This window comes from Melanostigma gelatinosum (assembly GCF_949748355.1).
Source record: "Melanostigma gelatinosum genome assembly, chromosome: 3".
In the NCBI taxonomy this organism is placed as follows: Eukaryota; Metazoa; Chordata; class Actinopteri; order Perciformes; family Zoarcidae; genus Melanostigma; species Melanostigma gelatinosum.
The window spans coordinates 11,520,701-11,533,539 of record NC_136636.1 but is presented as its reverse complement, the minus strand read 5'-3'; the positions used below and the strand labels follow the sequence as shown (position 1 = coordinate 11,533,539).

Here is a 12,839-nt window from a genome sequence, read left to right as displayed (position 1 = left end):
GCGCGCTTTCTCCGCGGCAACTTGCGCACAGTGCCAGAGTTTTAGCGGCAGTATTGTTCTGACTTCACTCCAGAGGGGCCACTCCGAGGAGAGAGGACGCACACAAAAGGGAAAAGGAAAGGACTAACGAGCACGCTTTGTCGTTTAAAGTAATGGCCGTGCGGTCTTAGATCCTAGAATTCTCTGTCTCTCCCTCTCTCCCCTCTCTGTTTCTTTCCATTTTTTTTTTTTTTTTTTTTTCTCGTCCCGTCGGCTTGTGTGCCCCTTTTGTCGCCGTGAGAGAGAGTGGACGCGCCGGGGGTTTGAGGAGCAGAAGCGGTGCTGTCCACATGGTCCAACCACTGGCGTGAAAGTTGACTTCTCCAGAAAACAAGAGAACAGGTTGATGCATTATCTACACTTTCCTTTCCCCCTTTTGATTTGCCTTCCTCACTCTTTCCTCGCTCTGTGCTTCCATTGAAACTCTCTGATACACACGTTGTCTACCAACAAGACATCGAACTTCAACTTTTTCATCGCACATTGTTTGTGAAACTCCACGCGAGGCTAATAATAAAATAGGGTATTGTAAACAGCTTGGCACACTCGGGGTTCTCCTCTTCCGGACTTCCCTCCGTCCATGTTTCATTTGAACTTTCTTTTCATCGGATTGTTGAACGCTAAACTTCTCAGCCACGTATTAAAATCCTCTTTGAAGCTTTCATCTATTCAATTTCTACAACAGCAAGGAGCCGGTGGAATAAGTTCCCTTCTATTTCTTCGCTATACTTTCACACGTGTTATTTACCGCACAGAGCGGAAACTGAAGTTTATTTAAAGCAACGTTTGTTTTAACAATGTGCAATTTCTTTGAACTCTTTTAAAAAAAGAAGAAGAAACAATCAAATGATCGTAGAGTTTCGTGGACTGAGAGACCGGCGGTTTTTAGAAAGTGTCATTGTCGGAAGTCCTCGCTCATGAGGCAACAGAAAGTTTGTCTCGCAGGTTTGGACGAACTAAGATGTCGGGAGGCAACAAGCTTAACTTTGCGTGCCCGTAAATAATCCCTGTTCAGGGATTTAATATTAAACACTGACGTTGGTTTTGTGGTGATAATTGTCTCGTGTGTGAACGCTTTGTCATCGCGTTGTACCTGTTTCGCCCCCCAGACCTTTAGCACTGTCTTTAAATTCTTAAAGTCGTTCAAATCGTTTCATTTAGTTTTTGATAATTAAACGACAACGTTTCAAATGAATAAAAAAAAGAGGATTTTGCGGCCCTCGCTGGAGATAATAGACCCCCTTGTTTTAAGAGAGAGAAAATGCTTTCTTGTGGATCGTCAATAGGTCAGGGGACAATACTTTCTTTTCAAAGCATTTTGACTTTTGAAATTGGAACCGCGTTTTGTGACCTCGCTGAGTTCTGTTGCATTTTCCACATTGACTCACCGAATTAAATAACAAGATGCAACTCGAGGTCCAGAAGGACGTTCATCTGTAGGGTTGTAGGCTGATCATGAGTGCATTGTAACATACTGATGCGTCTTTTTATATTTCATAAATCAGATACGTTGCATCAAATACAATAGACGTGTTAGACGTTTGATGATAACAAAATATGCCTGCATGTACGGAGCTGACTTTGACAATATTATAAGATGAGAAATTGAGGGGGTTGAAGTCTGTACCAGAACCTCTACATGACCCATGTTTTTCCTTTTCTTTTTTGCAATCAACAGCCGCCTGAAAGCAGGCCTGCACCACAGAGGAACATTATCCTTTCTGCTTAGAGAAAAGAAAAAACTTAAAACCGCTACTGTATATTTATTTTTAAATCGCATTCATCTCAATGAGATAAACAGTTCAAATTCCCGTTCGAACCTGTGTCACGTCAACTTTGTTGTAAAAATTAAGTTGCTACCCCCCCCCCCCCCCCCCCCAAAAAAAAATACATCTAATCAAATTTGAAACATCAGCCACAACATTCTCTGATGTCAGATGGACTCAGGTCCCGCGTGATGGAAAGCTGCAGACAAAACAAGCGCGAGAGATGAAACGACAATTAATTGCTGTTAGTTGTCTGTCAGTGAGAGAAAAGCATACAGGCCGTGTGGGTGCACACCCTGACACGGGCATTATTGCCCCGTGATTGATGGGCGCCGGGGCATTTGGCATAATTAATTTTATTTACTGTGTCCTCTCTCTCCTGTTGTGTGCCCCCCCCCCACCCCCAACCCCCACCTACCTTCACCCCCCCCCCCTCCCGTCCTCTGTGGTGGCATTTCCGCGACGCAATGACACACTTTTAATTGCACTTTAATAGAAGATCCAGCGGGAATGAAAAAACTCTTCATCACGTTTTATGACCTTGTCACATTTCTGGTGCGATACAGGAAACCAGGTATTTTGTGGTGGCTCTGAGGCCCTGTTGTGAAGTGTATGCAGAATTAGAATTTAACAAAAAAAAAATCAACAAAATGAATTACACATTTAGTTGTAGCCTTCATAAAAATCTGCTCATTCATGTTTTAGTGTTCACACACATGCTCGTGCAGCAGTTTATTTAAATCAGTAAAATGACATCAGAATTTTAAGATGATTCATTTGTAAATATTAGCAAAGACATAAGAAGCTGAAAGTATTTTATTTGCATGTCAGCACACCTGTATCATTTTAATGATGTGACTTGCATGCTGACAGGAATCCTCAATGCATCCCAGGTAATTCCTTTCTGTGTGCTAAATTTGCTGAAATTATTTCCCAGAAATATGGAGAGAAAAAAAAATGATTCAGCCAGTTTTGACTCTGACTTTATTCTTCAATATCTCGTCGCTGCAAGTTCTTTCAACTGCTTCATCCCTCAGGCTCAGCAGCTGAGATGTCTCAGTTACTGTATAAAGAATGAGTCGTTATGATTTCCAACAATTACTGTACAATTTAGTTATTTGTGCATTTTGATTAAATTGGATGTAGCTCACTGCTAAATGATACGACCTTTTTGTTAAATGCCTACTTGTATTTAAACACTGCAGCATTAACAGTATAAACTCACTGCGAAGTTAACATTTCCATGCTGTGCTTTGCTCATTGATCACATCAGCGACAGGCTTTTCATCGAAATATAATGGGAGACAATGATACAAAAAGAGTGTTTGAGAGGCAGAAGTAGTTATTTGGGCAAAAAAAGAGTGTACGTGTGCAGGAAGCCAGAGGTGTCAGAGACAGATTGACTCTCTCTGCTCTCTGTCGGCTATTGTGCGTCCGTGTCTGTTTGCCTCAGCATTGCCACCTTTTTTTTTGTTTTTTTATCTGACTTGCCTCAACACTCTTCCCTGCATGCTTTTTTTCCCCTCACTTCTCTCGACAGCTGTGTCTTTTCCATGTCCTGTTTTGTTTCATTGTTTATACGAGTCGCTCATGTGCTGCTGATTTTTATCACTTTCACACTCTGTTCTTCACCAGACAATTCTTTCTGTTATGCTTACTGACACATTACTTAAAATGATGATTTTCAGCTCGGTCCTGTGTGTGTGTGTGTGTGACCGCGTGCCGGTGTGTGTGACTCCAGCACATGTATGAGACCGTCTACAGACGGGCAGTAATTGCTGTGAATCTCATGCGCTTTAAAACCCCTTCAAGCTGGATTAAAAGCCAGCAACATGATTGTGTTCGTCCATAAACTCACTCAGAGAGTCCTTACCTCCGGCATTAGCACATGTGAATGTATGTGTGGAAGAGTGTATATATCTGAGTGCGGGAGTGTCTGCGTGCGAGAGTGCTTTTTTCTCAATTCACCTGTCCTGCTTGAGTGAAAATGGACAGTATTTGAAGTTTTAAATGTCCTGTGCGTCGGTAGCGTCGATGGCTCGCCTGTCCGTCTCTCCATCTCTCGCGCTCTCCTCATTTAAAGCCCTCCTGCTATCCCAAGCCCACAAGTCTGAGTGGGCTTTTGGCTCCAAAGTGATGTTGAAGAGCGCCCGTATACAACTCTGCTATACATGTCGAATTTGACCTGCGATAGATACTCGCAGGTTTTCTTCTATTGCAGCACTCAGTGCATTGCCTGCTTCAAAAGCTGAAATGGTTAAACTTTCAATATCCTTTAGATGTGGTTTGAGAAAGGCGAAAAATGTTGCTGTGCAGGGAGTGAGAGCCTGTTTTTAAAATGGAATTGTTTTAAGTGTTTGTCCTGAAGCTGTCGTGACTGCACGGTGTGTGTGCATTTGAGCTGAACATGTTTTGGGCTTTTAAACGTTAAAGCGCTGTAGGATTAGATTTCCATATGTTGAAACAACTGTGTAATTATGTGTTAAAATGAAACCTATTTTAATCTATTATAGCTCTCATTTATATGGAATAAAACAGTTTCTTCTTTGTGATATCAAATTTAAATCTACACGTCTCCATATGTAATCGCTGAGTACAATTACGACAGCAATTGTGGCTTGTTACCTCTTAAAATATATGTTAATGGGAAATAATTGACAAATTAATGGATTAAATAAAGGTGTTATTCTTCATGGGCAGCCAGCAAGTGGGGGAGTGCTCTGATTGTGTATTGAAGTGATTGACTGCAGAGTGAAAGTGCCGCCACATTGCTTTAGACTGAGGCCTGATTATACATGTGGTTCTAATTGAACCTGTTATTTAGGAGAAGTTGAGGCTGAATACTTGTGTGTGTGTGTGTGTGTGTGTGTGTGTGTGTGTGTGTGTCTGTCTGGCTGTGCACATCATAAATCCCACACATTTTTCAAAGATGAGATGTGTTTTCATGACGGGTCAGAAGTCGGTGTCACGCAGGGAAGTTGCAGGGCAGTAAGGGAGAGCGGGAAGATGCCTTTAGGCAGTTTTTGGGAAGTTGGCCACCTGTGAGAAAAAGCCGTTGTTGTCTTTTGTCGCCGTTTCGTCCTTTTTGTGTCGTTTGAAAGAGCTGTCACTGCATACGTGGTGACAGCAGCCCCGCTCGCAGTCCCAACTTCATTCTTTAAAAATGCACTTTGCTTGATAAGACAATCACTTTTGCTTGACACAACGGTTTTACCCTGTGATCATTAACACGTCCATGCGATTCAGATGAGTTTCTCTATCAGTGTGTGTGTGTGGGGTGGCCGAGAGGCAGGCCGGCTCAGAGATGTTTCCCTGGCTCCACAGAGCACCGGCCCATTAACAGCTGATGGATGTGGGAAGGAGTGACCCAACAGCTTAGAGCGGAAGAGACTGTTTCCTACGGGCACCGGAGTGGGGGGTGGGGGGGTGGGGGAGGAAAGAAAGGGACGGAGAAAGAGATAGAACAAATGAGTGAAAGGCTGGTGGTAGAAGCGAGGGAAACGACGTGCGTGTGGCTTTTTAGGCGTGGGTCGTTGTTGCCAAGGAAGCATTAGATCAGCCTCTCCAGAGTGCGCTTGGCACCTGAGGCCAGCGCTGGAGCTAAAGGAGAGGGCTGCGGCCGCGGAGTCTGGGGGGGGGGGGGGGGGGGGGGGGGGATGAGAGCACTGATCGTGAAGCAAGGCAGCTGAAGCTGTCCGGTTTGATTTCACAGACAGAAAGAAAGAGTCACACACGATCATTAGGTCAGCGGCACAGCCAGGTGTAGAGCAGCACGAGATGGTCAGCGAAAGCGGGACAAAAAAAGTAGCGGAGCAGCGTTGTGTGGAGAAAGTGAGAGGAACGGCTGTTGTGTTTGAGCAGAGCATCTTCATGAAAAAGCTCCCATCGGCCGTTGTGTCCCCTGCTAACTCCGCATTGCTTCTGACAGCTGTATTTGTGTTATGGATTTTCCTTCACTCTCTCCCGTCTCCCTTTCCTTTTCCCCTGCCTCCCTCTCTCTCAGTAGTCGGCTCTCCATCGCCTCCACCCTATGACCTTTTGTAAGCACTTCATCAGAGAGCCGTTGGTGTTTTCAAAAGCGCTGCGACAAACTGACAGGGCAGCCGTCAATCGAGCGGGGGAACCGAGGGAGCAGATCAGTGGAAAGCTTCGCTCAGAACAACAATGTGACTAAACTTTCCTGCAGCACTGCTTTAATGTGTATCGAAAGGATGGCTGTGAAGGGTAGGTGACAGCTGTGAAGCGCAAGACTCAGAATGTTATGGATATGCACGCGCGCACACACACACACGCACACACACAGAGAGGCGCGCACACACACGTTTTGCACATTTCATAAACCAACTGTGGAGACGCGTTACACGAGTGCTCGTATGTCCGCGGTAACAATCTGCGAGCCGGACGAACGAGCGCTTCGGTAAAATGCTGAGATTCACAGAAGAGGAGGAGCGCACAGGGATTCATATCCAGCTCCATCAACCCACCTACATCCTGATTCAACTCAAATCAGTTTGGTCTTTTTTCCTCGATGGGTTAATAACAACTCATAGCCTATTTGGATTTCTCTGCTCATTTCATTTGTGGCTCATTCCCGATGTGTCTTTGTGACTGCAGTTATCAGATTCGCCATTAATCCGATTTATTTGAACATTTTTTTAGTTTTTGATTTGCATCAGAGTGTTTGAATTGCTTCAACCAGGATGACTTCACATCAACATATGATGATAGGAAATTAGCATTTCAGTATTTCCCCTTGTCCCCGTTCCTTGCAATCCTGGACCGGGGAGGTAAAAACCATTTAAATGCATCTCATTATGTTTTCTAATCCGTAAAGTATCGTGGATGTTGGCTAACGCAGGCGAAAGTGAGGCTGGAGCGTCGGTGCGCACTGCTCTTTTATGGTATTAGTATTTATGGTATTAGTTCCGGGGAACATGGGACGCCTACTTAAGCTATTAGCATGTGAGGCGGCGTGGGATGATCCGTCCCCTGACAGGACGAGCTGTTAACCAGTGTTAAACCAAATCACAATAGGCTGCCTGGGTTGACGGATTGACAGAGCTCGCTTGGGCCGCCCTTCCTTCCTCCTCCGCTACACCTAAACTCACGGAAAGATTTCCTTGCTTAGGAATTAAGTTTTCCCAAAACTTCTGGAAGAAATATTCAGAGATCATTTTTCAGAGTAAATGTGATGAATATGATCTGGCCCATAGAAAAAGGACTACCGGTACATGCTCTGTCCTTTGTCTCTGTCTTGTCAACTTCTGTCCTCCCTCCCTCTTTCTTCTTCCCCTTCCTCCTGCTGTGGCTCTCGAGGTGAAGAGACTGTACAGGCTTTGCCCAGTGTGCTGCGGACTCTATGCCTTCTATAGTGCCCTTTCAGAGAGGGGAGGGGGGGAGAGGGGGAGGCAGGAGGGGAGGAAGGGTGCCCGCTAGAGCCGCTATCGGGAGTCTTGGAGATCGTTCACAGACGTGTGGGATTCTGTTCTGCATGTGTGTACACTTCTTGTGTGTGTGTGTGTGTGTGTGTAACAACAATTAACTGTCAATCAACCAGTGACCCTCCACCTCTCTCCTCCTTGGTCAGAATTCCTCCGGTTTTAGGTTTTGTTTTTCAGACGGCTGTCGGAGGACAAGAAAAGCAAACAGGTCGTCGCTTTCCCAACTTGTGTGTGTATTTTTTTGACATTTCATCGTTGAGGAGAAAACGGGCTCTGTGTCTTTATTTTTACAGATTGTTTCATCTGAGTCGTTCCCAGACAGCGATAGAGAGCCATGTTGTTAAGTCGTCGGTGCCGGTTCATCAGCGGCCGTTTTTTTTTTTTAACTCTCTGGCTGCTCGCTGGGCATTGAAACTCTGTTAGTGTGTATGCGCACACACACGCACGCCTGTGTGTGGTGGGCATTGTTGACCGAGAGACATCTGCCACTAGATTATACCCAGCTGTTATCTGAATAATTGTGTAATCCCACCCCCACTCCCTCCTCCTCCTGCTCGGCTCTTTTCTTGCCCCCACATCCCTTCTTTCTCACACTGATGAGACGGCGAGTGATGAGTGTCTTCTCTGGGTGGCACTGTGGGCTTCTTCAGGAGTGATGATGAGTGTGTGAGCTTGCAATGTGTGTGTGTATCAGTGCGGCTCCCGTTCACCGGTCGTTGTCTGACATTTGTAGAAGGATTTTATTCCCCCATCACCCCGCACGCACGCACACTCCCCCCCCCCCCCCCCCCCCCATCCCGTGGCTCTTGGGGAAATAAAAGTAGCCTAATCCTGCCAGATCAAGATTGCTGTCCACCACAGCTTTACCAGCCTGTGAATTAGAGCCAGCTCTCATGTTCCTGAGGAGAGAGAAGACACTGTGTGTGTGTGTGTGTGTGTGTGGTGTGGGCTGTTGGCCTTTGAAGCACCGTTCGCTGTTTGCCGGCAGAATGCTGGTCAGAGGTTGAGAGAAAAGGAAGGCAGAGAGCTCTGAAAAAAAAACAAGAATAAAAGAGCTGTTAGAAATGAGAAACGGTGGTTTATATTATTTGAGCATTTAGTTTCTCGGCTCACCGTTCAAGCAAAGGTAATTTTCAAATTATTCTAACAGGCTACATGTGATACCATTCAAATATATTTGCCGGTATCAGATTTGACATTAATTAAAGAAAAGTTTTTGAATTGTTTTTCACGTGTGCCACAGTTTTTCATTTTCAACTTCAATACATCAATTCAAGTTTTAGAATGATAAAATAAATGCCGTTATTTTTTCTTTCAACAATTAATTTAAACTATTTTTTTTTGCTGGATTACAAGAGGAAAAAACATCATTCAAATATAATGCCGTCACACTCTCTGTTCCACTGTATCTACAAAGGCACAACACAGTGTTTTAAACACAGACATTTTTCCTTCCTTCCACGGACAATTTTGGTCAACTTGTGACGAGACGTATCCAAAATTTGTATCCGTTGTATTTTACTTTATTCATTTTTTTTAACGCGTCGAGAAAGATGTTTGTGTGTCACTCATAAGGCAGCACACGCACACACACACACACACACACACACACACACGCACACACACACACACACACAGCATGCGTGCCCTGGAGTTGCCAGGGCTGCCTTCATTTCTGGTCCGTGGTTGGTTGGAAAGTGTTCTTTTCCCTGTCGGAGCTCCGATAGTCACTCGCTGTGAAGGACTCAACACTCGCTGTCCCTCTTTCCTCCTCTTCGCCTCCTATTCTGTTGCACTTTCTCCTGTCCATCTACTCTCCCCCCCCCCTCTCTGTGCTCTCCTCCTCTCTCTGTCATGCCTGTTGTCTCTAATTATCGTGGGTCTGTGTTCCCTCAGCCTCTTCATTACATCCAAGCTGTCATCACAGTTTATCTCCAACATTTACTACCTCTCCTCAGGCCCCATTTCAATAGGAATCATTTATTCAATTTGACTGAAATGACAAGATTCAATGCAAGGCCAATCAGTAGCTCTCTCAGCCGTCTCTCAGAAGTTGTGTTTTTTGTCAGTGTGTGTTAAAAGTGCAAAATATATATATATATTTTTTTTAAAGATTAAAATAAATTTTCAACAAAAAATCTTTAAATGTTTTTGTTAAGTAAAGCATTTTGCAAGCAAATATTTTCTAATAGAGTTGGGGAACTATTACTGTCGCGCATTTAGTCATATTACTAATAATTCTGACTTGTAAACTGTAAATGTGCTTTTAAAGAATTGTATTCAATGTGAGAATGTTTTTGTTCAGTACATTTTGTGATTGTAATGACATTTGAATGCAGTGTTTTTGTCAGCACACCTACTTGCCTCACAGTGAGAAAAACAAACCAGGTCGAAGACAACAAATGACGAGAAAACAAACTGATTTCCACGATTTCGAGCATGCAACTTTCTTTTGAAGAACAATCAGCAAGTAATGGAGAAAGAACAGGAATATTTTATGGGCTGAGGGCAATCATTACAGTGTGAAAAGGCAGCCATTGGGTTGTTGGATTAGCAGACACCACAATGCCCATTTGCCCAGTGAAGGTCAGCAATGCCGTATGCAACTTGTAGCCCTAATCGGCAACTTGCTGCTGCTGCAAGCTTCCATTGTCTAAAGGTCAGCCAGGAACAGTGCCTCAGCCGCGGAAAGTAGTCAGCATAAATGACGGAGGGGACTGAGGGGACTGAGGGAGGAACGAAGGACTAAAGCACAAAAAAAAGAGGACAGGAGGGAGGGCGAGTGGCAATGAAACCCTGGCATGCTTCGTGGTGTCAGGCAGGCGTTCGGCGGCTTCTGGGCGCTTTGTGAAAAGTTTGCCTGCAAAAGTTTGCTGAAGGCTGGGTTTGGTTTGAGCAGCTCCCCCAGGGGTTCGCTCAGAGAGTGGGTGGAGGGAGGAGGAGAAGGAGGCTGGAAGGAAGTTGGAGAGGAAAGAAGACGAGGAGGAGAGGGGAGCAGAGCACAGAGAGCAGGCATGCCGTCACAGTTTTACGTTGTTACGGCGCGCAGGCCCTTAGTCGCTGATCTAAGAAACACAACCCCTGAATCACACCCCCTCCTTATCCCCCCCCCCCCCCTTTTCCCCTCACCCTTTTCCTCCCCCTTCTCTTTCCCTCCATCCTCCTCCTTGCCGCTTTGCCTCCCTGTCTATCTCTCTCTTAGCTTTCGACAGCTCTGCGCTGTGGTTTGAGCGCTGGTTAATAACATACAGCTTGCATTGGTGGAACAGGGACTGGGCTATTTGCTGGTAATGAGGATAGGGGGCCTGTGCTGTATAGTAACTTCTTTGACCTTTAGTGGCGGGGTCAAGTTCATCCCGAGGAGGTGTAATTCTCTCCATCCTCTGCCCAAACACATGCCGGCACCCTGGGGGCAGGGGAGGAGGAGGAGCGGAGGGAGGTAACGCTCTTCATCACAAATTTGAATCTCTCATCCCCTTCTCTGCTCTCTCCTTGCTCTCCCTCGTCCCCTCTCTTCCCACAGGGTTAATTGAAGGGGAAATTGATAGTTCTGTGCGGTAATTGTGGCTTTGAGAATTCTCTGTCTCCCACAGAGAAAGATGAGGACAGCCGTACCAAAGGCAGGATGGCGTGTTGTAAGAGAAAAAGAGCGCGAGAGAGAGAGAGAGAGAGAAATGGGGAGAGAGGCAGATGGAGGAGCAAATAGAACCCCCCCCCCCCCCCCCCCTCCCTGCACCCCTGGGGGTGGGGGTTTGACTGGTTGATGAGGGAGCGTGTTGATTGGCTGATGACGAGCAGAGATTTCTGCGTGAATTTACCAGCCGGGCTCTAATAATCATTCAATTCATTATCCAATCAGGGCGACTCACCATACTGCTCTGTATCCGCACTGATTCTCCTTTTAATTCTCCTTTTGAACGCCCTCCCTCCCTCTCCATTCCTCCCATACCTCCCCGAGGAGTCGGGGGATGGACTGATGAGTGGAGCGCACTGTAGGGGGCAGAGCTTTATAATTAGTCTTCTTCCAGAAATAGAAAACTAGTTTTCTGAGGTGAAGTCACCCTCTGATGTGCAGTTTTTAAAGCTGCACATTTGAATTGATACAGGACGAAGTCAAATCTATTAAATGTATATATCGCCACCGCCAACTGCCACGTCGTCTCTTTGGAAAAAAAGTATTACCGGAATGAAATGAATATTTTTTGGTCAGATAGACATTTTGTTCCTGTAGTAACAGCAGGTCTTGTTTTAGCTCCTGGCTTAGTTGTTTAGTCTCAGCTCAGACCACCCCAAGGCTGTCACCCAGGCAACGTGTGTGCCTGTTGTCTTTTTTACATTTGATTTTCTTCATCGTGTACTAAAACTTGTCGGTGTATTCATTTCTCCCTCTGACTTTATCTCTGCCATTGGTTCGGTGTTTTCCTGCCCTGTTATTCCCACCTCTCGCCCCCTTCCCTTACTCCCCTCTGCCTCCCCTCACCGCTCTCCTTTCCTCTCCCCCTTCCCTCTCCTTTAGCTTTCTCTGTCCGTTAATGAGAATGTGTTAACGAGAAAGAAAGATCTATTGGGTATAGCACAATTTATCAGAAAGGCAGAGGTTTGGAAGAAGAAGAAAAAGGCGACGGGCCCTTCAAAGAAGTCCTATTCTTGTGGTTGAATGTTAGATGAGACAGTGAAAAGTTCCCCCTCTAACGTCATGGTGTCTGAACAGAAGAGAACAGAACCGTTCTAATCATGCCGCGCAGAAAAAATGACTTCCAACCCGATTTAATTAACTGATAAGAAACGGCTTCAAATTAATTTTTCAAGGATGTAAGATTTTGATAAAGAAACTCCTAAAAGAAATAGACGAATAATCATTTTTTTAATCAACTTACTCAAATGGTAACTGGTTAATATGATAATTCTAGCAATTAGGGCAAATATTGTCGAGCAGCAGTTTCTATGCATCCTGTTAAAGGAATTATAATATCTTTACATCTAATTATCATGGTTATTTAATTTTTTTGTATGGCTACCTCTCAATTTTGCCATTCATTTTTTCATCTGCCATTATAGGGATAATGAAATGAGAAGTTGGAAAGTGGAATAAGATGAAACTTTTATAAGGGCCAACCTGAATGGGGCTTTTCACGCACCGTGATTGGATAGATATTTAGGCAAAGGGAAAGGGGAGTTGTCCCGAATGACATTATTTCTGCTGGTTTTACATGCAAAGCTGAGATGGATATCTTTAGATGTCTGATTCTTTTATTTCGTCAGCAGATTAAAGTAGCTAATAGCTCCTGGCTTCTCTCTCTGCCTCCTCTCTTATTCATAAGCAGGTAGGCCCGGCCGTGAATATACCATCTCTAATCCACAAAGTTTGAAACCATTCAGTTAGAAGAGAGGGAAAATAGATTCAGCTTTGATCGGAGGAATGATTGGGCTGTTCATCTGCTAGTGGCCATAAAATAAAGATAGATGTGTGCGCACGCGTGTGTGTGTGTGTTGCCGTAATTGGACAGGTATTGTAGTGGAGGTGAAGAGGGGCCAGTTGAAGGGGAGGTGAACAGAAAGAGCTGGCGGGGGGTCCGGAGCTTTAGGAGAGCCG

General features: G+C 45.0%; 1 protein-coding gene across 2 annotated transcripts in view; it reads left to right on the top strand.

Annotated features, from left to right (window-relative positions):
* Nucleotides 1-269: 269 nt before the first annotated feature.
* The window catches only part of foxp4 (forkhead box P4), an 84,888-nt gene continuing 72,318 nt past the window's right edge, over nucleotides 270-12,839 (top strand). For both annotated transcript variants that reach the window (XM_079297184.1, XM_079297185.1), the window contains exon 1: nucleotides 270-381. The gene's annotated coding sequence lies outside the window, so the exon portion shown is untranslated. The remainder of the gene's footprint in view (nucleotides 382-12,839) is intronic.